Here is an 18,488-nt window from a genome sequence, read left to right as displayed (position 1 = left end):
TGTGGTGCCATATTCTTTAAATTTTTTAATAATGAATTTAATGGTGCTTCGTGCGTGGGATGTTCAAAGTTTCAGATATTCTTTTATAACCCAACCCTGATCTGTACTTCTCCATAACTTTGTCCCTGACCTGTTTGGAGAGCTCCTTGGTCTTCATGGTGCCACTTGCTTGGTGGTGCCCCTTGCTTAGTAGTGTTGCAGACTCTGGGGCCTTCCAGACAATATGTGTATATATGATCCCTGCCTACAGACAGAAACTAAAACAAGAGGCTCCCACGCTGAGGTCTGTCCAACGCTGGTCCGACCAAGCTGACTCCACACTCCAAGACTGCTTCCATCATGTGGACTGGGACATGTTTCGTATTGCGTCAGATAACAATATTGACGAATACGCTCATTCGGTGTGCGAGTTCATTAGAACGTGCGTTGAAGATGTCGTTCCCATAGCAACGATTAAAACATTCCCTAACCAGAAACCGTGGATTGATGGCAGCATTCGTGTGAAACTGAAAGCGCGAACCACTGCTTTTAATCAGGGCAAGGTGTCTGGTAACATGACCGAATACAAACAGTGCAGCTATTCCCTCCGCAAGGCTATCAAACAAGCTAAGCGTCAGTACAGAGACAAAGTAGAATCTCAATTCAACGGCTCAGACACAAGAGGCATGTGGCAGGGTCTACAGTCAATCACGGACTACAGGAAGAAATCCAGCCCAGTCACGGACCAGGATGTCTTGCTCCCAGGCAGACTAAATCACTTTTTGCCCGCTTTGAGGCCAATACAGTGCCACTGACACGGCCTGCAACGAAAAACATGCGGTCTCTCCTTCACTGCAGCCGAGGTGAGTAAGACATTTAAACGTGTTAACCCTCGCAAGGCTGCAGGCCCAGACGGCATCCCCAGCCGCGCCCTCAGAGCATGAGCAGACCAGCTGGCCGGTGTTTTTACGGACATATTCAATCAATCCCTATACCAGTCTGCTGTTCCCACATGCTTCAAGAGGGCCACCATTGTTCCTGTTCCCAAGAAAGCTAAGGTAACTGAGCTAAACGACTACCGCCCGTAGCACTCACATCCGTCATCATGAAGTGCTTTGAGAGACTAGTCAAGGACCATATCACCTCCACCCTACCTGACACCCTAGACCCACTCCAATTTGCTTACCCCCAAATAGGTCCACAGACGATGCAATCTCAACCACACTGCACACTGCCCTAACCCATCTGGACAAGAGGAATACCTATGTGAGAATGCTGTTCATCGACTACAGCTCGGCATTCAACACCATAGTACCCTCCAAGCTCGTCATCAAGCTCGAGACCCTGGGTCTCGACCCCGCCCTGTGCAACTGGGTACTGGACTTCCTGACGGGCCGCCCCCAGGTGGTGAGGGTAGGCAACAACATCTCCTCCCCGCTGATCCTCAACACTGGGGCCCCACAAGGGTGCGTTCTGAGCCCTCTCCTGTACTCCCTGTTCACCCACGACTGCGTGGCCACGCACGCCTCCAACTCAATCATCAAGTTTGCGGACGACACAACAGTGGTAGGCTTGATTACCAACAACGATGAGACGGCCTACAGGGAGGAGGTGAGGGCCCTCGGAGTGTGGTGTCAGGAAAATAACCTCACACTCAACGTCAACAAAACTAAGGAGATGATTGTGGACTTCAGGAAACAGCAGAGGGAACACCCCCTATCCACATCGATGGAACAGTAGTGGAGAGGGTAGCAAGTTTTAAGTTCCTCGGCATACACATCACAGACAAACTGAATTGGTCCACTCACACAGACAGCATCGTGAAGAAGGCGCAGCAGCGCCTCTTCAACCTCAGGAGGCTGAAGAAATTCGGCTTGTCACCAAAAGCACTCACAAACTTCTACAGATGCACAATCGAGAGCATCCTGGCGGGCTGTATCACCGCCTGGTATGGCAACTGCTCCGCCCTCAACCGTAAGGCTCTCCAGAGGGTAGTGAGGTCTGCACAACGCATCACCGGGGGCAAACTACCTGCCCTCCAGGACACCTACACCACCCGATGTTACAGGAAGGCCATAAAGATCATCAAGGACATCAACCACCCGAGCCACTGCCTGTTCACCCCGCTATCATCCAGAAGGCGAGGTCAGTACAGGTGCATCAAAGCTGGGACCGAGAGACTGAAAAACAGCTTCTATCTCAAGGCCATCAGACTGTTAAACAGCCACCACTAACATTGTGTGGCTGCTGCTAACACACTGTCAATGACACTGACTCAACTCCAGCCACTTTAATAATGGGAATTGATGGGAAATGATGTAAATATATCACTAGCCACTTTAAACAATGCTACCTTATATAATGTTACTTACCCTACATTATTAATCTCATATGCATACGTATACACTGTACTCTATATCATCGACTGCATCCTTATGTAATACATGTATCACTAGCCACTTTAACTATGCCACTTTGTTTACATACTCATCTCATATGTATATACTGTACTCGATATCATCTACTGTATCTTGCCTATGCTGCTCTGTACCATCACTCATTCATATATCCTTATGTACATATTCTTTATCCCCTTACACTGTGTATAAGACAGTAGTTTTGGAATTGTTAGTTAGATTACTTGTTGGTTATTACGGCATTGTCGGAACTAGAAGCACAAGCATTTCGCTACACTCGCATTAACATCTGCTAACCATGTGTATGTGACAAATAAAATTTGATTTGATTTGATTTATATACTGAGATCATGTGACACTTAGATTGCACACAGTTTGACTTAATTGAACTAATTATGTGACTTCTGAAGGTAATTGGTTGCACCAGATCTTATTTAGGGGCTTCATAGCAAAGAGGGTGAAAACATATGCACGCACCACTTTTCCATTGTTTTTTTTCTCATTGTTTGAAAGAAGTGATTTTTTTCATTTCACTTCACCTTTTTGGACTATTTTGTGTCTGTCCATTACATGAAATCCAAATAAAAATCCATTTCACTTACAGGTTGTAACGCAACAAAATAGGAAAACCGCCATGGGGGATGAATACTTTTGCAAGGCACTGTACTTTAGCAAAATTCAGTTGGTGGTACAGTAACCAAAAAAGGTTGGTAACCACTGATGTAGGTGTATAGCGAGCTGTTGGTTATAGTGCACGTGCCAATACCAGTGGGCACATATATAATGCAACATTTCTTATGAGCAAACCATCAGTATTGTTGAAAATGCAATGGAAACCTGTTTAACTTGTATTTTGTGTTTGGTACATAGGAATTTAACAGCAAAGGGTGTTTTTATGTGCACCTTGACATCACACAGCTTTTTATCAGCAACAAGTCAATTTGATGGAATCGCATCTCTGGTGGAAAAATGAGCGTATTGTTTTTATAAGGATGTAAAACTGGCAACCCGACCAAATTCACATAGAAATGTGAGTTATAGATCTATACTTTTAATTGAAAGCATGCTTCCCATTCTTAAGTTTTGTTTTTGCATCTTTTACTTTAGGTTTTGTACACCAGCTACAAACAGCTGAAAATATTATATTTTGGGATATGGATAAGATTTTTCACAGCGGTACATTATACTTGCTTGTTTTGTCACAAACTGAAATTAGGCAAACTATTCAAACTTTGGCAACCAGGAAATGGCGGAGCAATTTTTCATAATGTACCTTTAAGAATATTTGCTTGAAAATATGTTGTCAATTTTATGGAAATCTAGCTAGTGAGATATAAACATTATGCCCTGGGATTAGGGCATAACACAAACAAAACTGCCTTTGGATCAGACCATCAGGCAGCTGCCATGGGACCAGGCATTTATTGTCTACTAAATGGCATATATTATATTATATTATTATTATTATTATATACTAATGAACAAATAGGTCCAGGACAGCAGAGGAGAAGAGTGATAGGAAATAGAGAGCAGCACTGGAACATGAGGAGCAGGTAGATTCTCCTCAGCCTTGTACCTTCCTGTGTTCTAGCAGTGCAGAGGGATTTGTGACATCACAGGGGTTAACAACCTTCATGATCTGTGTCATGCCATCAATTCCCATCAGTGACATTGTTCAATCCATATTGGATTATTTCCGCTCTGCTTGCACATAATCAACTGCAGTGATGGAACATTATGCATGCGGACACTATGTGCCCATTCAGAGATGAGGACTGGCATTGGGTTGGCCACATTAGCTGGAACGTTGAGCACTCTGCCCAGGACAGTGCCCTCTGATGGGTAGGGAGGAGGCATTATGCGGCGGGCAGGGACATGGCACCATACTGGACTGGTACCACAGTGGAACTCACACCGTCAAGAGTTAATCTCCTGGTTAATTTGACAAGGTTCAGGAGAGGTCCTTTACACAGTGTCTAGTAGAGGTCTATGGCCATGCTTTGCTGAGTATTCAAGTTTGAGTTTCATGTCGTGTTGTTAGACTACAGACTGCAATATGATTGAAAGCACAGTGCAGGTTCATAGTTAAAGGGTTAATCTGCAGTAAAAAAACAAAAACAAAGTTGACACCCCACCACTGATTTGGTATACAGCTGTGGTATGGGGCTGGAGAAATGTAACCACTCAAATTTCTATACAGAGCTATGGATGCAAGCACCATCCATGATATCAAAATGATAGTTTTGAAGTTATATTGTGTCTGTTCACAATTACATTGTTTACAAACAATGGAGTAAAAACTCATATTTTGGGTGCTGATGGGGTTTAACCAAGCTCATGAAGATTTTATATTCATATTCTTCAAGAATCAATGGCGAAACAATATCTCACTTTAAAAGTAAAAAATCAAAGTATTTTGTGAGGCAGAAGTATCCCGTATTTAATAGACATCTTTATCCATGCAGTCTTTGTGTCTAGCTCTGCCAGCCAGTTTGTTTACTCTCATTAATAGGACCACACATTAGTGTTTCCTGGGTCGAGTTCAGGAGGCGACTTTGTAGCGAAATGTTTTGTTCTTATTGGACATACTGTATTCAGGTACTAGTTTAATGAAGGTAGTATTTTAAAACCATTCTGAAACGTGTTCTCCCTACTTAACACGGCCCAGAAAAGTGTGTCTTTCCACAATGTTACAATGGATGTCATCATCAGCATCGTTTGGCTGCAGAACAGTCAAACTTCAACAGATACAATTGCCCCATTCATTTTGCTGACATCACTCTTTTTGTGGGTCGTAACACATTGCTGACACAGCCTCTATTGAACTGTCTTTTTGAACTGTCCTTACCCTTGGTGGGAACAGACCACCCTAGTCCAGAAAAAATAGGCTAGTGCCATTTTTTGAAATGAATAGTAAACATTTTGGCTGAGAAAGGCGGGGAGCTCTATTCAGACAATCTCAGTCTTGTTCAGGGACTATTAAAGTAATTATCCATGAGGCAGATCGGAGCTCTGTTTTTCCCTTAACTGCACACAGACTGATCTATCACAGTGTCCTCAATGTGAGTTAAGATACAGCCGATGGTAATGATAAGGGGCCGGCAGTACAGACATTTTTTCTTAAGCAAAGAAATCCAAGCTCATTATAATGAATTACAAATTAACATAGAGACATGGTGCAGGCATCTGAGGCAAGGGATCAGTTGACAAAAAGCGAGCGGGTGAATTCGCCAAAGTCTAAGGCCGAGGGCATTTCCCAGCCCTTGCTGTCTAGGTAGGGCTTCATGTGCGAGATGCAGTAGTCTGCCTGTTCCTTGGACAGGTTCTGGTACTACCTATTATTACAACCATCCAGAGACAAGGGATCTTTACTAACGAATGACTACACTATGTACACACACTTAATTATAGGACACTGTGATCAGATGACTGAATTTGGGACAACAGGCTTTTGTTCATGTTTTCACAGCCTTAAGTGAAAGGTTGTTGGATACACCTTTTTTAAAGGGTACTTATCAAAGTTGAATGCCTGTGTGTAAGCATGTTTTTGTTTTTTACAGATATTGTTCTGAGTGTGTTGTGGATATACCGGACTTTGTGAGAGATTGGGTTTGAAGGCACAAAATAAAGCAAAATATTCTTTGTGAGTCCTTTGAAAGGGTTTCTGCCAACATTAATTGTTTGATACCACCGCTGCCTAAATACTCTTCTGGAAACATGAGTCTGGAGGTTGATGAGCTTGTATCTCAGGTTGCTCCTATTTTACCTCCCTCTGTTTTCTTTTTCATTAAAAGAAAGGAAGATAACTGTTTGAGGCTACTGAAACGAAGAATACATCTTTGTAGCTGGAGAAGAATGGAAGTCTGGACAAAGGTTGGTTTCTAATCTGTTTCATAAGGTAAGGAAGATACACACAAAGAGTTGGACTGTGTTTCCTAAATTGTATGCCTGGCTATGTCGTCCTGAAGTCCTCTGCACAACCCAGTGAGAAAAATGATGTAAAAAGACATCTAAAATACATGTTTCCAGACGTTGAAATAAGGTTTATTTTCAGTTCTGAACTAAAGTTGTAAAATCTGTATTTTCTGGACTTTGTTGTTTCTATGGCTGAGTATCAACTGTACATTTATTAAAGGTCAACTATACAGAAATCACTCCGACATTTCCTGGTTGCTAAAATTCTAATAGTTCTCCTAATTTCAGTTTGTGGAAAAACAAGCAAATATAGTGTAGATAATGTGTCAAACTCATTCCACGGAGGGCCGAGTGTCTGCAGGGTTTTGTTCCTCCCTTGTATTTGACACAAATTAGTAAGGAACTCCCCTCATCTGGTTGTCTTAATTTTTTACTTATTTTTTATTTTTTTCCCTTTTTTAACAGGGAGTTCCATTGAGATTTAACATCTATTTTACAATAGAGCCTTGTACACATTACACTTGTACACAAGGCTCACACATGTATGAAACAGTGGAGACTGAAGGGATCTCTAGTGTTATCCATTCCAGCAATCATGTTCAAAGTAGTCCAACCAGCGATCCAGCGATCGTGTTGAAAGTAGTCCAACCAGGGATCATGTTCAAAGTAGTCCAACCAGGGATCATGTTCAAAGTAGTCCAACCAGGGATCGTGTTCAAAGTAGTCCAACCAGTGATCGTGTTCAAAGCAGTTCAACCAGTGTTCGTGCTCAAAGCAGTACAACCAGCAATCGTGTTCAAAGTAGTCCTACCAGTGATTGTGTTCAAAGTAGTCCCACAAGGGATCATGTTCAAAGCAGTCATACCAGTGATCATGTTCAAAGTGCCCAATCAGGGATCATGTTCAAAGTAATCCAAGCAGGGGTCATGTTCAAAGTGGTCTGACCACTGATCATGTTCAAAGCAGACCAACCAGGGATCATGTTCAAAGTTGTCCAACCAGGGATCATGTTCAAAGTTGTCCAACCAGCGATCATGTTCAAAGTTGTCCAACCAGCGATCATGTTCAAAGTAGTCCAAACTGTGATCATTTAAAAATTAGACCATGCAGTGATCATGTTCAAAGTTGTCCAACCAGGGATCATGTTCAAAGTAGTCATATCAGATTTCCATCTATTATGTTGAAAGTAGTCCAACCGGGGATCGTGTTCAAAGTAGTCCATCCTGCGATAATTTTAAAATTAGACCATGCAGGGTTCATGTCCAAAGTCATCCAATTAGCCATCATGTTCAAAGTGGTCCAACCAGGGATCATGTTCAAAGTAGTCCAACCAGGGATCATGTTCAAGAAGTCCTAATAGATTTCCAGCTATTATGTCCAAAGTAGTCCTACCAGCGATCATGTTAAAAAAAGTCCTACTAGATTTCCAGCTATTATGTTCAATGTAGTCCCACAAGGGATCATGTTCAAAGATGTCATGCCAGGTTTCCTGCTATTATGTTCAAAGTAGTCCAACCAGGGATCTTGTTCAAAGTAGTCCAACCAGGGATCTTGTTCAAAGCAGTCCAACCAGGGATCGTGTTCAAAGCAGTCCAACCACCGATCGTGTTCAAAGCTGTCCAACAAGTGATCGTGTTCAAAGTAGTCCAACCAGCGATCCAGCGATCGTGTTCAAAGGTATCTTACAACATAAAAAAACAAGAACACTTCAAATACAACTTTCTGAATAACAGTTAGAGAAATATGTTTATTTCTATGGCTGTGATGTATATCTATCTTGTTGTATATCTACCTTAGTGCACTGGCTGAATTTGGTCAGGTCGCCGAAAAAGTTACATATTACAGCTTTAATACAATTCTACAATGTAGTGGAGCATTATATCACTTACATGTTTTGTCATTCCAATTAAAATAGGAAAATGGATTTAAATGAAGATTGCAGTGTGGGAAATGTATTATTTCTCCTGTCTGTCACATGCACCTATCTTAGCTTTTTCAAAAGCTTTAAACTGGCAGTGATAATGTTCAAAGTAGTCCAACCAGGGATTGTGTTCAAAGTTGCCCTACAAGCAATCCAGCGTTCGCGTTCAAAGTAGTCCAACCAGAGATTGCGTTCTAAAGCTGTCCAACCAGCGATCATGATCAAAGTAGTCCAACAAGGGATCGTGTTCAAAGTAGTCCAACAAGGGATCGTGTTCAAAGTAGTCCAACCAGGGATCGTGTTCGAACGTAGTCCAACCAGGGATCGTGTTCGAACGTGGTCCAACCAGGGATCGTGTTCGAACGTGGTCCAACCAGGGATCCAGCGATCATGTTTAAAGTAGTCCAATCAGCGATTGTATTCAAAGTAGTCACACCAAACGGGCGCCACACCAAACTGGAAATCTTCCGACTAGCTTGGAAAGACAGTACCATGCAGTATTGAAGAGCCCTCACTGCTGCTCGACCATCTTATTTTTCCAACTTAATTGAGTTAAATAAGAACAATCCGAAATGTATTTTTGATACTGTCGCTAACTAAAAAGCAGCATTCCCCAAGAGAGGATGGCTATCACTTCAGCAGTCAGAAATTCATGAACTTCTTTGAGGAAAAGATCATGATCATTAGAAAGCAAATTACGGACTCCTTTTTAGGAGGACCTAGGATCAAGAGAGACACAAGTGTTTTATTACTATATCTCTTGACACAATGATGAAAATAATCATGGCCTTGAAACCTTCAAGCTGCACACTGGGACCCTATTCCAACTAAACTACTGAAATAGCTGCTTCCTGTGCTTGGCCCTCCTATGTTGAACATAATAAACAGCTCTCTATCCACCGGATGTGAACCAAACTCACTAAAAGTGGCAGTAATAAAGCCTCTTGAAAAAGCCAAACCTTGACCCAGAAAATATAAAAAACTAGCGGCCTATATCGAATCTGCCATTCCTCTCAAAATTTTTTGAAAAAGCTGTTGCGCAGCAACTCACTGCCTTCCTGAAGACAAACAATGTATACGAAATGTTTCAGTCTGGTTTTAGATCCCATCATAGCACTGAGACTGCACTTGTGAAGGTGGTAAATGACCTTTTAATTGCATCAGACCAAGGCTCTGCATCTGTCCTCGTGCTCCTAGACCTTAGTGCTGCTTTTGATACCATTGATCACCATATTCTTTTGGAGAGATTGGAAACCCAAATTGGTCTACACGGACAAGTTTGGTCTACACGGCCTGGTTTAGATCTTATCTGTCGGAAAGATATCAGTTTGTCTGTGTGAACGGTTTGTCCTCTGACAAATCAACTGTAAATGTTGGTGTTCCTCAAGGTTCCGTTTTAGGACCACTATTGTTTTCACTGTATATTTTACCTCTTGGGGATGTAATCCGGAAACATAATGTTAACTTTCACTACTGTGTGGATGACACACAGCTGTACATTTCAATGAAACATGGTGAAGCCCCAAAATTACCCTCGCTAGAATCCTATGTTTCAGACATAAGGAAGTGGATGGCTGCGAACGTACTCAGACAAAACAGAGATGCTTGTTCTAGGTCCCAAGAAACAAAGAGATCTTCTGCTGAATCTGATAATTAATCTTGATGGTAGCACAGTCGTCTCAAATAAAACTGTGAAGGATCTCGGCGTTACTCTAGACCCTGATCTCTCTTTTGACGAACATATCAAGACTGTTTCAAGGACAGTTTTTTTCCATCTACGTAACATTGCAAAAAATCCAGAAACTTTCTGTCCAAAAATGATGCAGAAAAATTATTCCATGCTTTTGTTACTTCTAGGGTAGACTACTGCAATGCTCTACTTTCTGACTACCCAGATAAAGCACTAAATCAACTTCAGTTAGTGCTAAATACGGCTGCTAGAATCCTGACTAGAACCCAAAAATTTGGTCATATTACTCCAGTACTAGCCTCCCTACACTGGCTTCCTGTTAAGGCAAGGGCTGATTTCAAGGTTTTACTGCTAACCCACAAAGCATTACATGGGCTTGCTCCTACCTATATTTCCGATTTGATCCCGCTGTACATACCTACACGTACGCTACGGTCACAAGACGCAGGCCTCCTAATTGTCCCTAGAATTTCTAAGCAAACAGCTGGAGGCAGGGCTTTCTCCAATAGAGCACCATTTTTATGGAATGGTCTGCTTTCCCATGTGAGAGACGCAGACTCGGTCTCAACCTTGAAGACTCATCTCTTCAGTGGGTCATATGATTGAGTGTAGTCTGGCCCAGGAGTGTGAAGGTGAACGGAAATTCTCTGGAGCAACGAACCGACCTTGCTGTCTCTGCCTGGCCGGTTCCCCTCTATCCACTGGGATTCTCTGCCTCTAACCCTATTACAGGGGCTGAGTCACTGGCTTGCTGGTGCTCTCCCATGCTGTCCCTAGGAGGGGTGCGTCACATAAGTGACGGGTTGTTGCGAAATAGTTGGGTTGTGCCGTGGCGGAGATCTTTGTGGGCAATACTCGGCTTTGTCTCAGGATGGTAAGTTGGCAGTTGAAGATATCCCTCTAGCGGTGTGGGGGCTGTGCTTTGGCAAAGTGGGTGGGGTTTGGCCCTATCCGGGGGTATCATCGGATGGAGCCACAGTGGCTCCCGACCCCTCCCGTCTCAGCCTCCGGTATTTATGCTGCAGTATTGTGTGTCGGAGGGCTAGGGTCAGTTTGTCATATCTGGAGTAATTCTCCTGTCTTAGCCGGTGTCCTGTGTGAATTTAGGTATGCTAATTCTCTCTTTCTTTCTCTCTCTCAGAGGACCTGAGCCCTGGGACCATGCCCCAGGACTACCTGGCTTGGTGAGTTCTTGCTGTCCCCAGTCCACCTGGCCGTGCTGCTGCTCCAGTTTCAACTGTTCTGCCTGCGGCTACGGAACCCTGACCTATTCACCGGACGTGCTACCTGTCCCAGACCTACTGTTTTAAACTCTATAGAGACAGCAGGAGCGATATAGATACTCTTATTGATCGGCTATGGAAAGCCAACTGACATTTACTCCTGAGGTACTGACTTGCTGCACCCTCGACAACTACTGTGATTATATTATTTGACCATGCTGGTAATTTATGAACATTTGAATATCTTGGCCATGTTCTGTAATAATCTCCACCTGGCACAGCCAGAAGAGGACTGGCCACCCCTCATTGTGGCTCATTACTGTGCAGCTGTATTCATCGACCTGGCCAAGGCTTTCGACTCTGTCAATCACCACATTCTTATTGCAGACTCAACAGCCTTGGTTTCTCAAATGATTGTCTCGCCTGGTTCACCAACTTCTTCTCTGATAGAGCTCAGTGTGTCAAATCGGAGGGCCTGTTGTCCGGACCTCTGGCAGTCTCTATGGGGGTACCACAGGGTTCAATTCTCGGGCCGACTCTCTTCTCTGTATACATCAATGATGTCGCTATTGCTGCTGGTGATTCTCTAATCCACCTCTACGCAGACGACACCATTCTGTATACTTCTGGCCCTTCTTTGGACACTGTGTTAACTAACCTCCAGACGAGCTTCAATGCCATACAACTCTCCTTCCGTGGCCTCCAACTGCTCTTAAACGCAAATAAAACTAAATGCATGCTATTCAACCGATCATTGCCTGCACCTGCCCGCCCATCTAGCATCACTACTCTGGACAGCTCTGACTTAGAATACGTGGACAACTACAAATACCTCTATAAGTACCTAGGTGTCTGGCTAGACTGTAAACTCTCCTTCCAGACTCATACTAAGCATCTCCAATCAAAAATTAAATCTAGAATCGGCTTCCTATTTCGCAACAAAGCTTCCTTCACTCATGCTGCCAAACATACCCTCGTAAAACTGACCATCCTACCGATCCTTGACTTCGGTGATGTCATCTATAAAATAGCCTCCAACACTCTACTCAGCAAACTGGATGCAATCTATCACAGTGCCATCCGTTTTGTCACCGAAGCCCCATATACTACCCACCACTGCGACCTGTACGCTCTCGTTGGCTGGCCCTCGCTTCATACTCGTCACCAAACCCACTGGCTACAGGTTATTTACAAGTCTCTGCTAGGTAAAGCCCCGCCCTATCTCAGCTCGCTGATCACCATAGCAGCACCCACTCGTAGCACACACTCCAGCAGGTATATCTCACTGGTCACCCCCAAAGCCAATTCCTCATTTGGTCGCCTTTCCTTCCAGTTCTCTGCTGCCACTGGCTGGAACGAACTGCAAAAATCACTGAAGCTGGAGATTCCCATCTCCCTCACTAGCTTTAAGAACCATCTGTCAGAGCAGCTCACAGATCACTGCACCTGTTCATAGCCCATCTGTACACAGCCCATCTATCTACCTCATTCCCATACTGTATTTATTTATTTTGCTCCTTTGACACCACAGCATCTCTACTGGCACATCTACCATTCCAGTGTTTAATTTCCATTTGTAATTACTTCTCCATCATGGCCTATTTATTGCCTTAACTCCCTTATTTGACCTTATTTGCACTCACTGTATATAGACTTTGTTTTCTTTTTTTCTACTGTATTATTGACTGTATGTTTTGTTCATTCCATGTGTAACTCTGTGTTGTTGTATGAGTCGAACTGCTATGCTTTATCTTGGCAAGGTTGCAGTTGCAAATGAGAACTTGTGCTCAACTAGCTTACCTGGTTAAATAAAGGTGAAAAATAGCCTGTTTCCTCTCTAGGTTTCTTCCTAGGTTTTGGCCTTTCTAGGGAGTTTTTCCTAGCCACCGTGCTTCTAGACCTGCATTGCTTGCTGTTTGGGGTTTTAGGCTGGGTTTCTGTACAACACTTTGAAATATCAGCTGATGTAAGAAGGACTATATAAATACTGTACATTTGATTTGATTAGTCCAACCAGCGATCTTGTTCAAAGTAGTCCAACCAGTGATCTTGTTCAAAGTAGTCCAACCAGCGATCTTGTTCAAAGTAGTCCAACCAGTGATCTTGTTCAAAGTAGTCCAACCAGCGATCTTGTTCAAAGTAGTCCAACCAGTGATCTTGTTCAAAGTAGTCCAACCAGCACTCCTGTGATCGTGTTAAGTTGTACAACCAGCGATCATGCTTCAAATTAGTCCAACCATCAATCCAGCGATCGTGTTCAAAGTAGTCCAACCAGCGATCGTGTTCAAAGTAGTCCAACCAGCGATCGTGTTTAATACACACATCACAACAAGAAAGACAACACAAAACTACATAAAGAGAGACCTAAGACGACAACATAGCAAGGCAGCAACACATGACATCTCAGCATAGTAGCAACACGACATGGTAGCAGCGTAAAACATGGTACAAACATTATTGGGCGCAGACAACAGCACAAGGGGCAAAAAGGTAGAGACAACAATACATCACGCAAATCCCCCCCCCAAAAAAATCCACTGCATTTCAGCCCTGCAACAAAAGGACCAGCTGACATCATGTCAGTGATTCTCTCATTAACACAGGTGTGAATGTTAAAGATATTGACACAGGTGTGAATGTTAAAGATATTGACACAGGTGTGAATGTTAAAGATATTGACACAGGTGTGAATGTTAAAGATATTGACACAGGTGTGAATGTTAAAGATATTGACACAGGTGTGAATGTTAAAGATATTGACACAGGTGTGAATGTTAAAGATATTGACACAGGTGTGAATGTTAAAATATTGACCCTTTGCATCAACTTCATGTAATTGTCAATAAAAGCCTTTGAAACATATGAAATGCTTGTAATTATACTTCAGATTTCCAAAGTAACATTTGACAAAAATATTTAAAGATACTGAACTTGTTTAACTTGCCTTGTTGGTTAAGGGCTTGTAAGTAAGCATTTCACGGTGAAGTCTACACTTGTTGTATTCGGCGCATGTGACAAATAAAGCCTAATTTTGATTTCACTTTCATGTAGAAAATAGTAAAAATAAAGAAAATACCTTGAATGAGTAGGTGTGTCCAAACTTTTGACTGGTACTGTATATATAATTTAAGTCCAGTAATGGTATGTAATAACTATAGATGGCCCCTTTAAGTCTATCAAAAGTGTGCAAGTTTGAGCATGTGTCCATTAGGCCTATGGAATAGGCATGAATTAATTTATCAGCATGAATTAGATTTTGAGCAATAAAAGCCACACTTTCATTCCGTAGGCTTGGATCCAAACTATGCAGCTGTTGCAAGAGCACATTTTTCAATGACTGCCCACTAGTTTCAAAAACAATGATTGACAGGCAGCTTAAACTTCTTGAGTTCAACTACGTATTTAGATTTGTGAACAGCCATCCACAACAACCACAACCAGTGAGGCGCAAATAGCTAAATGAGAGAGCAGCAGCAGTGTGATTGACATCAATGCGCTATGTAGATATCAATAATAAGTTATCTCCGTATCGTCGTAGAGTACACGGCTACTGTCATCCTTGCCTCCAAGCGTTTACTCAAACTGGATAATCTTTGGTTGCCGACAGCAGTCACACCATTGGAAGACATAGCTTGTACTGTAGCCTACAAAAGCCCATTCCTGCTCTTTTCTCTGCGCTTCATCAAACACATTGCATGTGTCATCATAGTGGTATCTGACTTCACTCAGGTGGAACAAACTTAAAATTGTGCCTTTTTTCAATGTTGATTTGAATGTCATTGAGAAATCAGAGAAGTGTCAAAGATTTGTTTATGCAAACATCCTTTCTGAATTTAAAAGTAATTCTCGAGAATCTAGTTTTTCAAAAGTATCGGAAATCTGATTGCAATATTTGTTGCTGGTAACGGATTACAGTTACCGTTTTTTGTAATCAGTTACTCCCCAACCATGAGTACAGGAATGTTCCTTTAATTTACTTAATGCCTGAAACAGCCCAACGTTCTGAAGCTGTTTCTCCTCTCCTCTGGCAGACTTCAGGCCAGAGGGGGCAGGGGTGAGTAATCTATCAAGAGGAGGTTCCAAACCACACAGGCCCGTCGTCTCCCTCGTCCTAGGGAACCAACACTGATGAACCCCTCTGTCCGGGTGAAATGTGGAAGAGAGGAAGAGTGAGAGGAGAGGAGGCAAGCCCTGAGGCTATTCTCTCAATGCCTGCATGGATGGATGAAGGGAGGGAAGGATGATAGATCAAATTTCATTTGTAACATGCGCCGAATTCAACAGGTATTCCGTGAGCTATTTACTTACAAGCCCTTAACCAACAATGCAGTTCAATAAATAGAGTTTACAAATTAACTAAAGTAAAAATACATTTTATTTTATTGATGGTGGTTATGATATCGCTTAGGACCTTGAGCGTGGCTAAGGTGCACCCATGACCAGCTCTGAAACCAGATTGCATAGTGGAGAAAGTAAGGTGGGATTCGAAATGGTCGGTGATCTGTTTGTTAACTTGGCTTTCCAAGATTTTAGAAAGGCAGGGCAGGATGGATATAGGTCAGTAACAGTTTGTGTCTAGAGTGTCTCCCCCTTTGAAGAGGGGGATGACCGCGGCAGCTTTCCAATCTTTAGGGATCTCAGACGATACAAAAGAGAGGTTGAATAGGCTAGTAATAGGGGTTGCAACAATTTTGGTGGATAATTTTAGAAAGAGAGGGTCCAGATTGTCTAGCCCAGCTGATTTGTAGGGGGCTTGAGCAAGTTGCTGCAGGGGGTGCTGAGATGTTGGCCGGGGAAGGGGTAGCCAGGTGGAAAGCATGGCCAGCCGTAGAAAAATGCTTATTGAAACTATCGATTATCGTAGATTTATCAGTGGTGACAGTGTTTCATATCCATGTTTCATGTCCATCTGCAGTGGGCAGATGGGAGGAGGTGGTCTTATTCTCCAGGGACTTCACAGTGTCTCAAAACATTTTGGAATTAGTGCTACAGGATGCAAGTTTCTGTTTGCACAGACCTGGATAGTAAGATGGAACTCTGCAGGCTCTCTCTGCATTAGATTGCAACTCCGCCCCTTTCAGCAGTTCTATCTTGTCGGGAAATGTTAAATAAAGGTTCAATCAAAAATAAAAGACTTGACCCAACTGTGGGAAGCATTGGAGTCAACATGGGCCAGTATCCCTGTGGAACGCTTTTGACACCTTGAAAGAGTCCATGCCCCGACGAATTGAGGCTGTTCTGAGGAAAAAAGGGGATTAAACTCAATATTAGGAAGGTGTTGCTCATGTTTTGTACACTCAGTGTACATTCCATGTATAATATAAGGTGTTTTCAGTCTTTATCAAGTTCCTGACTTATATTTTAGAATTTTGGCTTTCCAATTTAAGGTGTTGTGCATTATTATGCATTAGGTATAGCTCATTATTATTATTGTAAATGTGCCTATGTGTTATGAAGGGAGTATAGGAAGTGTTGATACAGGGAAGAGAACACATGTATCACATCACAAATGGCAGATCAGTACACTTTAATAAGAAATCAGTGCAGAAATACATCTTATTGGGTTAAATTCCCTATACAGTAATAACAAAAATAATAACAATATAATGAATTCTATATAAATCATAGGATCATCTAAAATAACTAAGACATCCAAAAATGTAATGGATAAAAGCAGAAAAAACAACCCTCATTATATTTAGTAGCCTAGAATGCTGATATTGCCTTTAAAGAGGATGAGAACTGAGATTGTTCAATTATTCATATTGCTAAATGTTGTTTTTTGGCCCTTGAAGTGTCACAGTAGCTACAGCTAGGACTGGTGCTACGCCTTGTTTCTGCAGTTATTTTGTGACTTCCCTCTAGCCAACTCTTCTCACATACCGGAACTCAATTTAGGCCAAATCACATCTGCAGTTCTATCTGACATATCAGCCTTGACTCATCTCCGTCAGGAACAGGAGCATGGCCTGCAATGTGGAGAACTTTATCTTTATCTTACTTTGGTTTTTCTATCGCTTAAAATTCAAGTAATAACAAGAGATTTTCACTCAAAGAAGTTTAAAATCACAAATGCAAAGCATGGGATTTATCTTGCTTTTATCTGTTAAATACTGCATATTTGTGCATATAGGGACCAACACCAGAAATGGTCTGATCTAACTATCGGTAACTCATTTATGTACTCCTCCTCCTCATTCCCATAGAATAAATAAATATATGAAATTAAACATCCCATCATTTTATCCTTGTGTTTATTTATCTGGAACATGGCTAATTTAAGGAAACATTCCACATTCCATTCACTTTGGCTCAACGACAACAAGGAGCTTATTTTCTCATGTCTTTGGAGGAACTCACGGCGTCTATATTTCCATTAACAGTGGAAACAATATTTGGTCTAAAATGTTCTAAGGTTGACAGGATAGCTAAACTTGACAGGGCTGATCCTAAAATTGAACGTGGGAGGGAAAGAGAGAGGGAGGGAGGGAAAGAGAGAGGATGACAGAGAGGGAGGGAGAGAGGGAGGGAGGGAAAGAGAGAGGATGACAGAGGGAGGGAGAGAAAGCGATGAGCTGAATAATGTGTGAAGTAGCGTGGAGAAATAAGTGCATCAGTCACAGTTCAGCACCACAGTCCCTCTCTCTATATGTCAGTCACAGTTCAGCACCACAGTCCCTCTCTCTATATGTCAGTCACAGTTCAGCACCACAGTCCCTCTCTATATGTCAGTCACAGTTCAGCACCACAGTCCCTCTCTATATGTCAGTCACAGTTCAGCACCACAGTCCCTCTCTATATGTCAGTCACAGTTCAGCACCACAGTCCCTCTCTATATGTCAGTCACAGTTCAGCACCACAGTCCCTCTCTATATGTCAGTCACAGTTCAGCACCACAGTCCCTCTCTATCTGTCCCTCAACTCTCCGTCTTACTTCTGTCACTGTCTTATAGCTCTATCACCATTTGTTCCAACAGGTCCCAACAGGTCCCAAAAGGTTTCAACAGGTTTCTGCCACCCATTGCTCTACATGTAACTATTACTGAGTCTAACACAGAAATAATCTGAGGTTCAACCGTTTTGATTTTGAGATTTGTGTATCGACCATAGGAGGTTGGTGGCACCTTAATTGGGGAATGCGGGCACGTGGTAATGGCTGGAGCGGAATATGTGGAAAGGTATCAAAAACACCAAACCAATGATTTCCATGTGTTTTATGCCATTCCATTCCCTCCGTTCCAGCCATTATTATGATCCGTCCTCCCCTCAGCAGCCTCCACTGGTATTGACAAAACATATGCTACCAAAAGGTCAAGGGAAGTGCCTGAGTATTTGATATTGAC

The sequence above is a fragment of the Oncorhynchus tshawytscha genome, linkage group LG01 (genome assembly GCF_018296145.1).
Source record: "Oncorhynchus tshawytscha isolate Ot180627B linkage group LG01, Otsh_v2.0, whole genome shotgun sequence".
Taxonomy (NCBI): domain Eukaryota; kingdom Metazoa; phylum Chordata; class Actinopteri; order Salmoniformes; family Salmonidae; genus Oncorhynchus; species Oncorhynchus tshawytscha.
The sequence above is the reverse complement of the archived record's forward strand: the minus strand, read 5'-3'. Positions refer to the sequence as shown.